The 9,926-nt window shown below is 40.4% G+C and overlaps 1 long non-coding RNA gene across 1 annotated transcript; it reads right to left on the bottom strand.

Moving 5' to 3' along the window:
* Positions 1-4,854: 4,854 nt before the first annotated feature.
* LOC125531473 lies at positions 4,855-9,409 on the bottom strand. The gene is made up of 3 exons (XR_007293253.1): positions 9,126-9,409; positions 8,806-9,036; positions 4,855-6,098 (listed from the first exon to the last, which is right to left on the bottom strand). It is a non-coding gene; the product is annotated as an uncharacterized LOC125531473 (long non-coding RNA).
* Positions 9,410-9,926: the final 517 nt, after the last annotated feature.

Genomic DNA, 9,926 nt, shown 5'->3' with positions numbered 1-9,926 from the left:
TTTGCTTTTAATGTAGTTTGAATGTGGTTCGTTATCTATCCTATTTCTGATCATCCCTCTATCACCTACTCCCTCCATTCACAAATATAAGATGTTTTGAATATGTCAGTATGGACTACAAACGGATTGAAATGAGTGATCAAACAAACTAAAATGTATCTACATACATCTGATTCACAAAAAAAGTTAGAACATCTTATATTTGTGAGCCAAGGGAGTACTTTTTAATCCTCCTAATTTTATGCATGGGCGTGTGCCCATCACTATATTTGTTAAAATAATTTATTAAACAAACAGACCAATAATCTTATCAGAAAACCACATTAGTATATAACATCTTTGAGAGAAACACCCAAACACAACCAAGGATATACAAATAACATTACAAGGTAAGAAAAGATTGAGTACAATATTTTCTGTGGTGTACAGGTACAAATGGAGATGATAAATTATAACAGTGAAACTTTGCCTTCGCTTGTATTTATTTTAGAAATCAAAGCGGGTAGAAAAAAAGATCCTTTTGTTAGCCCATTTCAAGTGTCTCTGAACTGCTTATTGTTGTGACCTGTCATCCATGTACTTGGGGACTTACTCACTTCCGGTGGCAACATCAATCTCAACATAGTGGATACTAGGGATCAATCCCTAACAAATTGACACGATTACATAAGAAATCTCATCCATCTCCATCACCGTTCAGCAAGGCTACAGAGGAACTACTCACTCCCGGTGATGAGCATCATGAAATTGTTGATGGAGAATAAATTCATCAATTTCAAGTTGAAATATTGACATCATCATGATCCTCAATCTCTTAGTCAGGGCGATGATCCAAGTTCTCCGATAAGAGGCTAAGGTTGTCGTGGAATCCCCCGTCAAAGTACTCCCTCCGATCCTAATTAGCCTGCGTATAACTTTTTTCGTTTTTCCCCTCAATACTCTGCGCGTTCCAGTGATTCAGCGAGAGTTTCCAATCGTGCCCCTGCTTTCCGCTTCACATGCAACGGTTCATAATTACTCGCATGCAGAGTGATAGGTTCAGTGCACGCATGCAAGGAATAAAATAAGGAGACGGTTGAGAAGGCCCAATCGGTTGCATGCGCGTTAATAGCGGGCAGCTTCTGATCTGTACAGGCGCATGGACAAAACAGTCAAGGAAAAAACCAGCGAGCCTCTTCTTGGTATGCGGGCCTGGCCTTATGCGCAAACTAAAGAAAAACGGAGGGAGTATCATGTAGAAGGCATGTACTGCAAAGTATTGGTACATGGGATCATTTATCTTATATCGGTGTACGTGCCCACTGTATGCACTAGCTATCGATGCACAAATTATCTATATCGTGTATATGAAGGTACACAAAGTGGATTTTGTAAGTTCAGGTGTGACACAAGGATCTCATCAACAGAACTGGCAAGAAATTAGAAGTTGGGAACACACAATGTAACTAGGTTTAGGACCCCGAGGTTACTAACATCCCACCGTCTTGCTTTTGTGGATCTCTAACTATCTCAATGTAAGATATATTACATGTGTTTGTGGTGGCTAACAAGAGCTAAACCCTAGTGTTCTTAAATCTTGCAAGCAATCTAGGATTCTCGGTGCAATGTCGATGTACATAGCTTCAAACTACATGATGGTGTTGTTGTTAATATCAACATTATCTTTATGTTGGACCTTCTAGTCCTTTGTATAGGCGTCCCTTATTGTGGGATCCAAGTAGTAGAAACCAGATCGACATCCAGCCATCGTATGACAAGGAATTGTCTTCCTTATTCTCGATGAACCTAGAGTCCTAGACTCGTGTGATCTTTCATATGCGCCCTGGTTTCACATATCAAACACCTCTAGATAGAAGATTCTAGAATGCCTTCTGTCTTATACACGCATGCATTTTGTGGTCTTCTTTTGTCTTGTATGTACACACATACTTATACATAACTAGCAAAAGGGCCTGTGCGTTGCAACGGATACAAAATTATTTATGACTCAAAATACTTTTTGTAAGTACAAAAACAATAAGCTACCTCGGGCAGCGGCATGCCAAGTGGCGTATGGGAGGATCGATGTTTTTTTTTCCTACTTATCGATGGTATGGTGAGCAATTTCCTTTAACTTCAGGGACTGTTTCAATCACTATTGAGAAAAGGCATCCCTCCCTTTAATAGAAGAATGTTACTGGAAAGAATTACCTGACGTATCCATTTGCGTGGAGAGCTGTGGTACCAAGGATCCGGTTACTGGGCCGAAGATTGTCTGAATAGATCGTTATGTACCAATACACAATAATTGCCATTAACTCCAATATCTTTTAATTCGTTGGATCTCTCTTTACTTCAGATTTCTTATACTTGGTTTATATCTTTCCACTTCCAATAGTACCAGAATATAATCCTAGTCCATGCAATTTTGAAAAGCGGAAGAAATATCACAATTTTGAGGATATAGACATATATATAGTGACCATAATTTACCATGCTACATAAAAGCTAAATTTAAGCCTGGAACTGAGCATATCGATCATGGTGCAACTTCTGCAATGTGGCCTTTATCCTGTCCCTGCCCACCAGAATCTAGTCATTTACATGGTTTATAACAAACTCAGCAAATAAAAGAAGTTCGTAACAAACTCAGGAAAACTGAGCTATGAACTAATTAATGGAAGCTTACACGGTTTCCAAGTGAAATTTGTGTGGACACAATTTTTTTCCTTGTTTTTTTTTGTGGACTCCTTTTTTTTCTTTTTTTGCAGGAGACTCCTTTGTTGACCTAAAGAAGAATTAAAAAATTAGAATGAAATTAAACAGACTGCTTTCTTGGAAGGATTTGGGTGAAACCATTGCTAAGTTGATGAAAAAAAATTAACTGAGAAAAAATAAATTAAGGGGTCGGTTTGTCAGGAGTTTATAGATGGAGTCGTTGAATTTTTTTCATTGATGTCCAGAAATACAAAATAAACTACAGAAAAATTAAAGAAAAGAGACAAAGGAACTGGAGTACTCCTGTATAATACATGAATTTGATATAGATATAGCTATTATCACAGTCACACACGTACCACGGTACCTGGGTGCTTCCTCGTACTGCAAGACTGGAGAAGGTAGAGACAGCATCGCCATCATAGATGAACAGCAAGGAGAGCAGCCGCCGCTGCTCTGGCGAGATGACGGCCGCCATGTAGATGGCCTGCGGTCTCTGCGGAATGCCGCCGAGCATATTAGCAACTTAGCACGTGCACCCACGTACATGAGCCACATACAAAACTGCACACAGTTATGATGGACACGTACAAAAGAAACCGAGAAGCCAGTATAATCGGCGCCAAGGAAGATGACGCGGTGTGGATGGCTCGGCTACATGGGAAGTTCATTGTGCTGTCGCGTGATTGTTCTGCCGGTGGTTGGGCACATCCGCACATGCCTGCAAGCTGGGAATCAAGGCGGGGTGGTTTCGTTGTGGAGATAGCCTGCGGCGATGGCATGGCCTAGTGATCTGGGCGGTGGGCTTCCCCGATCGCGCCCCTTCGCCGACGCGGAAAGCTCCTTGTCATTGGCGACCATGGCTGGTCCTCTCCGACTTCTACCACCTGGATCTCCAACCCGAGCTCCATCGTTCCCCGGCGTGGCGCCATCGTGCTCCGTAACAAACATGCTGGCTCCCTTCGCGGGCTTTAGTCCCGGCGGCAGGCCGACTCGGTTCATGGTGCCTGCCATGCATGGTCTTCTTCCGCAACGCGCGGGCGAGCGAAGGTAGGCAGCGGCCGCCATGGCATTTGCGTGTCGAGCTCGTGGCGTCGGGGAAGAGAGGCGACGGAGGAGATCGGGACGGTGGCGTGCGTTTGGTGGCGGGGTGGGCTGCAGATTGAACGCGGGGGTCGGTGGCCGGTCGCTCGAGTCGTCGACGATGGCGCTTGGTGCGTGGCTCATGGAACGAGTGGAGGGAGTGCTTATGACTGTGCGTGGGACAGCGGGTCCGGCGAGAGGCGCAATTTAGCTGGATTTCAGGTCGAGCCTTTCATCTTCTAACAACTACTCCCTCCGTTCCTAAATATTTGTCTTTTTAGAGATTTCAAATGGCTACCACATACGGATATACATAGACATATTTTAATGTGTAGATTCACTCATTTTGCTCCGTATATAGTCACTTGTTGAAATCTCTAGAAAGACAAATATTTACGAACGGAGGGAGTAGTAAACATGTACGTGCAACGCACGTCTCGACTATGAAACATAAATATTTCTATCATAACATGAATAACTCTTTTGGGAATTCAAATTTGATGCAAAGTGCGTGGAATTCCTAATTCCGAGTCATAAAGACGTGTTGATTGTTTCATGAACCAACGTGCCCCTTCTTCAAATAGGGCGATCGCAGTCAGCGATGGGACCCCTCCCAAGCTATACATTGGGACGTTCACGCCGTTGGATTTGCCTAACTGCCCTTGCTTCGGTACCCCCACAGCACCACTTGTTGTGCCGCTCAAAATGTTGTTGTCACCGGTCCTAGTTCCTACACTCACATAATCACTTTGTTATTCAGTGCATAAAGTTGTCACTGTATCCACAATTGAATTAAATTTGAGGTATAATATTTCCAATCAAGAAAATACATCTTCAATCTTAATGTAATGAGCACCGGAAATGTTAACACTGTTGTGCCGTGCAGTACATAGCTTCATGTAGCAAGACGTAAAATGTTGACATTGTTCTCTATGGATTTGCTAATAAAATTTAACATTCAAGTAGGTATAAGCGTGTAAGACACGCGAAACCATTCTTTCAGCCAATCAACATTGTTTCAAAGCAAAAGAAATTGACAAATGAAAAAACACATCAACGCAGAACCATGACAGGTTATCTCTGCATAATAATACTGACAAACTTTGTAAAGACGTGTGAAAAAAGTACAGTCATGAACCATGGTGCAAACATATAGCAATGTCGGAATTAAGATGATCAGCATTACAACAGGGGGAGATCATTGACCTAAAATCTCTTACAATGAACATGTCTTCTCTAAATGTAGGCCATGGTTGAGAAGCAAGCCGGAACCGGATATTCAGTAACTAAAGCCAGAAACTTATCCACCTCTTCATATTTCAACAACATATATCTTCTAAATGTAGGCCATGGCTGAGAAGCAAGCCGGATCCGGATATATTCAGTAACTAAAGCCAGAAACTTATCCACCTCTTCATATTTCAACAACATATTTCTTCTAAATGTAGGCCATGGCTGAGAAGCAAGCCGGATCTGGATAGTCAGTAATTAATGCCAGAAACTTATCCGCCTCTTCATATTTAAACAACATATTTCTATAACATGGTATGAAAGAAAATTGATGAGAACAATAGTACATTTCCTCTTACTGCAAATCAACACCGACCAATATACAACAGCACATGCACATATAAGAGATCCAAATATTGATGATAGGTTCATGCATAAAGCAAGAAAATTTGCAGAATATACCAGAATCTTATTAAGCGATCCTAACTCCATGTGAAGTTTCCTAGGAAAAACATCAGCAAAGGATCAAGGTGGACAATAAACAACAGTAATATATAGTGCTTGGAGGTAAATAATAATAAATGAATCCTAGTGGGTTCAGGTATTTTGAATAATGAAGAATATTAAGAACTAACCATACACATGGTATGAAAGAAATTGATGAGAACAATAGTACATCTCCTCTTACTGCAAATCAACACCAACAAATCTACAGCAGCAAAAGCACATATAAGAGATTGAAATCTTGATGATATGTTCATGCATCAAGCAAGAAAATTTGAAAATATACCAGAAACTTATTAACTGATCCTAGTTCCATGTGAAGTTGCCTAGGAAAAATATCAGCGAAGGATTAGGGGCTTCACATGGTTTTTGCCTACTGGTAGGAATTTATTTGTATGTACTGCTGCAGGTGAGAGGCTGACAATAAGAATGGATGTTCTACTAAAACGATATAGGTTTTGTGTGTTCCAGCAACAATGTTAGTTCTTAAAGAAAAAATGTAATAAGTTGATGGTTACATTCCTTTGATTTGATTCTCTCTGTCCTCCCTTCTCCTTTTCAAAAGAAAGTGGATCTCGTCATCTCTGACAATTTGAAAAGTAGGTATCAGTCTCAATTTAGATGCAATTTTGTACAATGGTCCAAAACAAGCAATATGCAGTAACAAGCACAAAGAAATGTAAAGAAATCAATTTACATCGAGTTAATAGTCTACACACATAAGCACTAAAGCGGAGTTTGCGCGTAGGAAACACTTTTTTTTGCGGGAGCGTAGGGAACACTATGTAAGAAAATAAAAGGTGTATTAGAATTTTTCTTCTAGTCGTAGGACATCATCGACACCGTGCTGCTAATAAATTAAACTATTAGAACTTATAAAATTAACCAAAGGATCAGAGAATTCGTAAGTGAGGAGGGCTAAATACATATATGTCAAGTTGAAAAATCTGAAACCAAATTAAAAACTGTAGCACAACCAACTAAAAGAAAGCTCGCTGGAGTCAGGCTCGAGCTCAATCCATGAGGCATGCTACAATATGAACACAAAGAGCACTACTAGATATATCAGCTCCATGAGCATTTGTTGTAAGAAAACGCATAAGAAGCCTACTTTGAAAGCTAGCAAGACCAGCATTATAAGAATCAAATTAATATAGTAATCAGAATTAATTATATAAGAATAGTATAATATGTTGTCCAAAATCATAGGATATAAGAGTTCACCGTTGTGTTCATCACTTTCATAGTTTCTACTTCTCACCATATCATCATTCAATTCTGAGTCCACTAAAATGGTAGATAATTTTGTTCTAAAGTGTGTCCTATGCTCCTACCAAATACATAGTAGTAATCAGAATTACCCAAAATATAGTAATCGGAATTAATTATAAAAGAATAGTCTAATATGCTTTTGCCAAGTATTAATTAGAATTAGTCCACCAAGAACAATGGTGGGGATTCCGAGTGAAATATACATGCTCCAAATAGTCAAATGAAACATTCCTATCCAGAAGTTTAACATCCATAAATACCAATATAATCCACCTACGTGATTACAAAATTTTGATTAGAAATTTTAATTTGATGAAATGAAAGACAAATAAACATGAATAATTAAATAGCTTTATGGTGTTTCAGCTGAAACACAAACATGGTGGGCAGCCTGACCGAAACTAACACACTCACTATAGAACTGCCCAATCCCATTCACGTTCCCTCCATCGCTAGCGTGCTTTCTGCCACAATCATCACTCTCCCCGCCAGCAAATTGCTGAAGATATGAGATTTACTGGAAAATTTATGATTTCTCACTGAATGATAAATCAAGTTCTATTTCCACTGCTTCTATAGATCAGAACAAAGACAGATATTGAATACTCATGCTTCTGGGCATTCTATTAAATCTCAATTGTCAATAACTAATCTTTAGAAGGCAAAATATATACAGAGAAAGAAAATTGTGGGGTCTTGAGCTAGATCCATCGATATTCTCACTGGCCGCCGCAACTTTCTCTTGCTAGCGGGATATGTTTTGCTTCTTTAGATACTCTGCTTTCTTCTTATCAAATGGTCATGGCATATCAGTATCTACTCTGTAACTATTCGTCAGATTGCGTTTCTCCGAACTGATGGTTAGTAATTAACTAATTACTCCATTATCGGCTCCAGATTTTAGCCTAACAATGGAGGCAATGAAGTTAGTTATGAGTATTAGATGTTTGGGACAAATAGCTGCAGTACAAGGTTAGTCCCTGCGAATTGACTGACCTTTTGCCGTGTGTTTACATTTGCATATATGTTGCACATGGTAAAATATCGACCAAAATATTATGAGATGACATGGTTAGATTAAAGAAAAACTATATAAGGTAAGATGAAGTACATGCATTAACCTATTTCCGTTCTGTTTGTTGCATATTTAAAAGGGACACGCTGAACCGACCCAGAGATGGGAGGATGATTTCGCCGCAGTTTTCTTAGCCTAGTGGGATTTAAATTCTTTTTCAAGGTATTCTCTCTACTTCAAGGTATTCTTTTTCAAGGTATTCTCACAGCCCACCAAAATGAAATAAATCCAGTATAATAAAGATGCTACAATAGTTTTTCAGACTCAATAATATGGAGATGTTACTAACAAACTACAAAGTTATCACCCCATAGTAATTTAACTACAACCCTATACATACTACAAACTTCGTTCAAAATACACACAGCCGACTGACAACCATCCAATACTCCTAGTCTTATACATACTGCACACACTCGTAAACAAAACCCTCATTAAAACAATACATCAAGCAACAATATATTTTGGTCCAGTGATGGTGAAGACTGAACACCCCCATCCTGAAGGAAGTGACCGAGCTAAGTGGATTTTATAGTTTTCAATTTAAGTTTGTGCATAGACCAGCTAATGTTGCTGCTGACCTGCGTGCAAAAAATGCTTTGCCTCAGCAACAAAGGTGTGCCAGGATAAATAATGAATCCTAGCTTCGTTTTCAGCCTTCGGTATATGACTATAACTATGTACTTATTCAGTAATGAAAAGCTCCTGATTCGGAAAAAGGTGCACGTGCATGAAACAAGGATGTAGCAAAACAAACATATAAATACCGTCAAATTCTTCAAATAGAATAAAAATAAGTAGATGGAGCAGCAAATCTCTGTTTCTAAGAAATACACGAGCTACAAATTTCATGTTCAGGAAAGAGGAACCAAGACATAACCAAGAAAAAGAAAACATAGGATCCATAAACGTAAGATTCTGTGAATTGATGAGGCAACACTAACCTCATCAAAGCTTTTCCCATGATGAACGGCATGTTCGTGTCTCTCTTCCCTGAACGGTTTAAAGAGTTGTTCTTGTATATGATTGCTAAGCACGGCCCTTGGCAAATCTTTAGCCCCAAGAACAACACTTAAGGGCAAGTACATTTTGCTTCTTTATAATCGGCCCTTTTGAAATTAAAAAGGGCACAAATTTGATGCTTCCAGCGTTCACATTTGTCACACATAACCCACCTTAGAGCCAATCAATTTGAACAAATTAGCATGAACAAAAAGAGTTTAGAGAATTCAAGTATGAAGGTTAGCCTTAGGAAATTGATTACCTTTCCACCTGAATCGTGCAACTGCGAGCCTCATTCTAACACAGGATACATAAATTGTGGCAAATCTCAGTAGCAGCAGCAGTATAGTATGATGCACTTCGTTTTGTCCGAGCAACACAAGGAGAACAATAAATTGGTGGAGACTCAAAATAAAGCTTATCTACTTTGCAAACGAAACTTTTTGATAGAACATGTTGCCTTATGCCTCTTTTCATATCCTCAATGACTGAATAATCATAATTTCCTGAATCCTCATAATTGAATGTTATGTGTCACTGGACTCACACCCTGGCCAACACAGCAACAACATCATCAGGTCATTTGCAGCAAGAAACAACGTCGGTATACAACAAAGCATAGCAGCATATTACAAGATACAAGCGCAAAGCAGCAGCAGGCCATCAGCGACAAGCACCCAGCGACATCAAGCACCCAGACAACACACACACACACCCACACGTAGCAAGCAGGGCGAGAGGACCGAGAACATATACCTTGCCGGCGACGGGATTCCTGGCGGCGGTGGAGATGACTCGCGGCGGCGATGGAGGTGAGTCGAGACGGCGGCCAGGGCGACTCCACGTGGCGGCTAGCGAACCCAGGCGGTGGCGGCACTTCTTGGCGCAACACGGTGATCGTTTACAGTGGATGTATACGAAGTACTTGGCGATCTTCTCCGTGGTGAGTGTGATGCCAACCCCTGCACGTTGATGAGGAGATAAGAGCGGTGGAGGGCAGGGTGGCCAGAAGGAAGGAGACCTGCGGAGAAGGACGGCTCCGGCGGCGGCGACCTGCGGCGAA

This window comes from Triticum urartu, unplaced genomic scaffold (genome assembly GCF_003073215.2).
Source record: "Triticum urartu cultivar G1812 unplaced genomic scaffold, Tu2.1 TuUngrouped_contig_7185, whole genome shotgun sequence".
In the NCBI taxonomy this organism is placed as follows: domain Eukaryota; kingdom Viridiplantae; phylum Streptophyta; class Magnoliopsida; order Poales; family Poaceae; genus Triticum; species Triticum urartu.
Note: the sequence above shows the minus strand (reverse complement) of the source record. Positions and strands in the feature narration are given on the sequence as shown.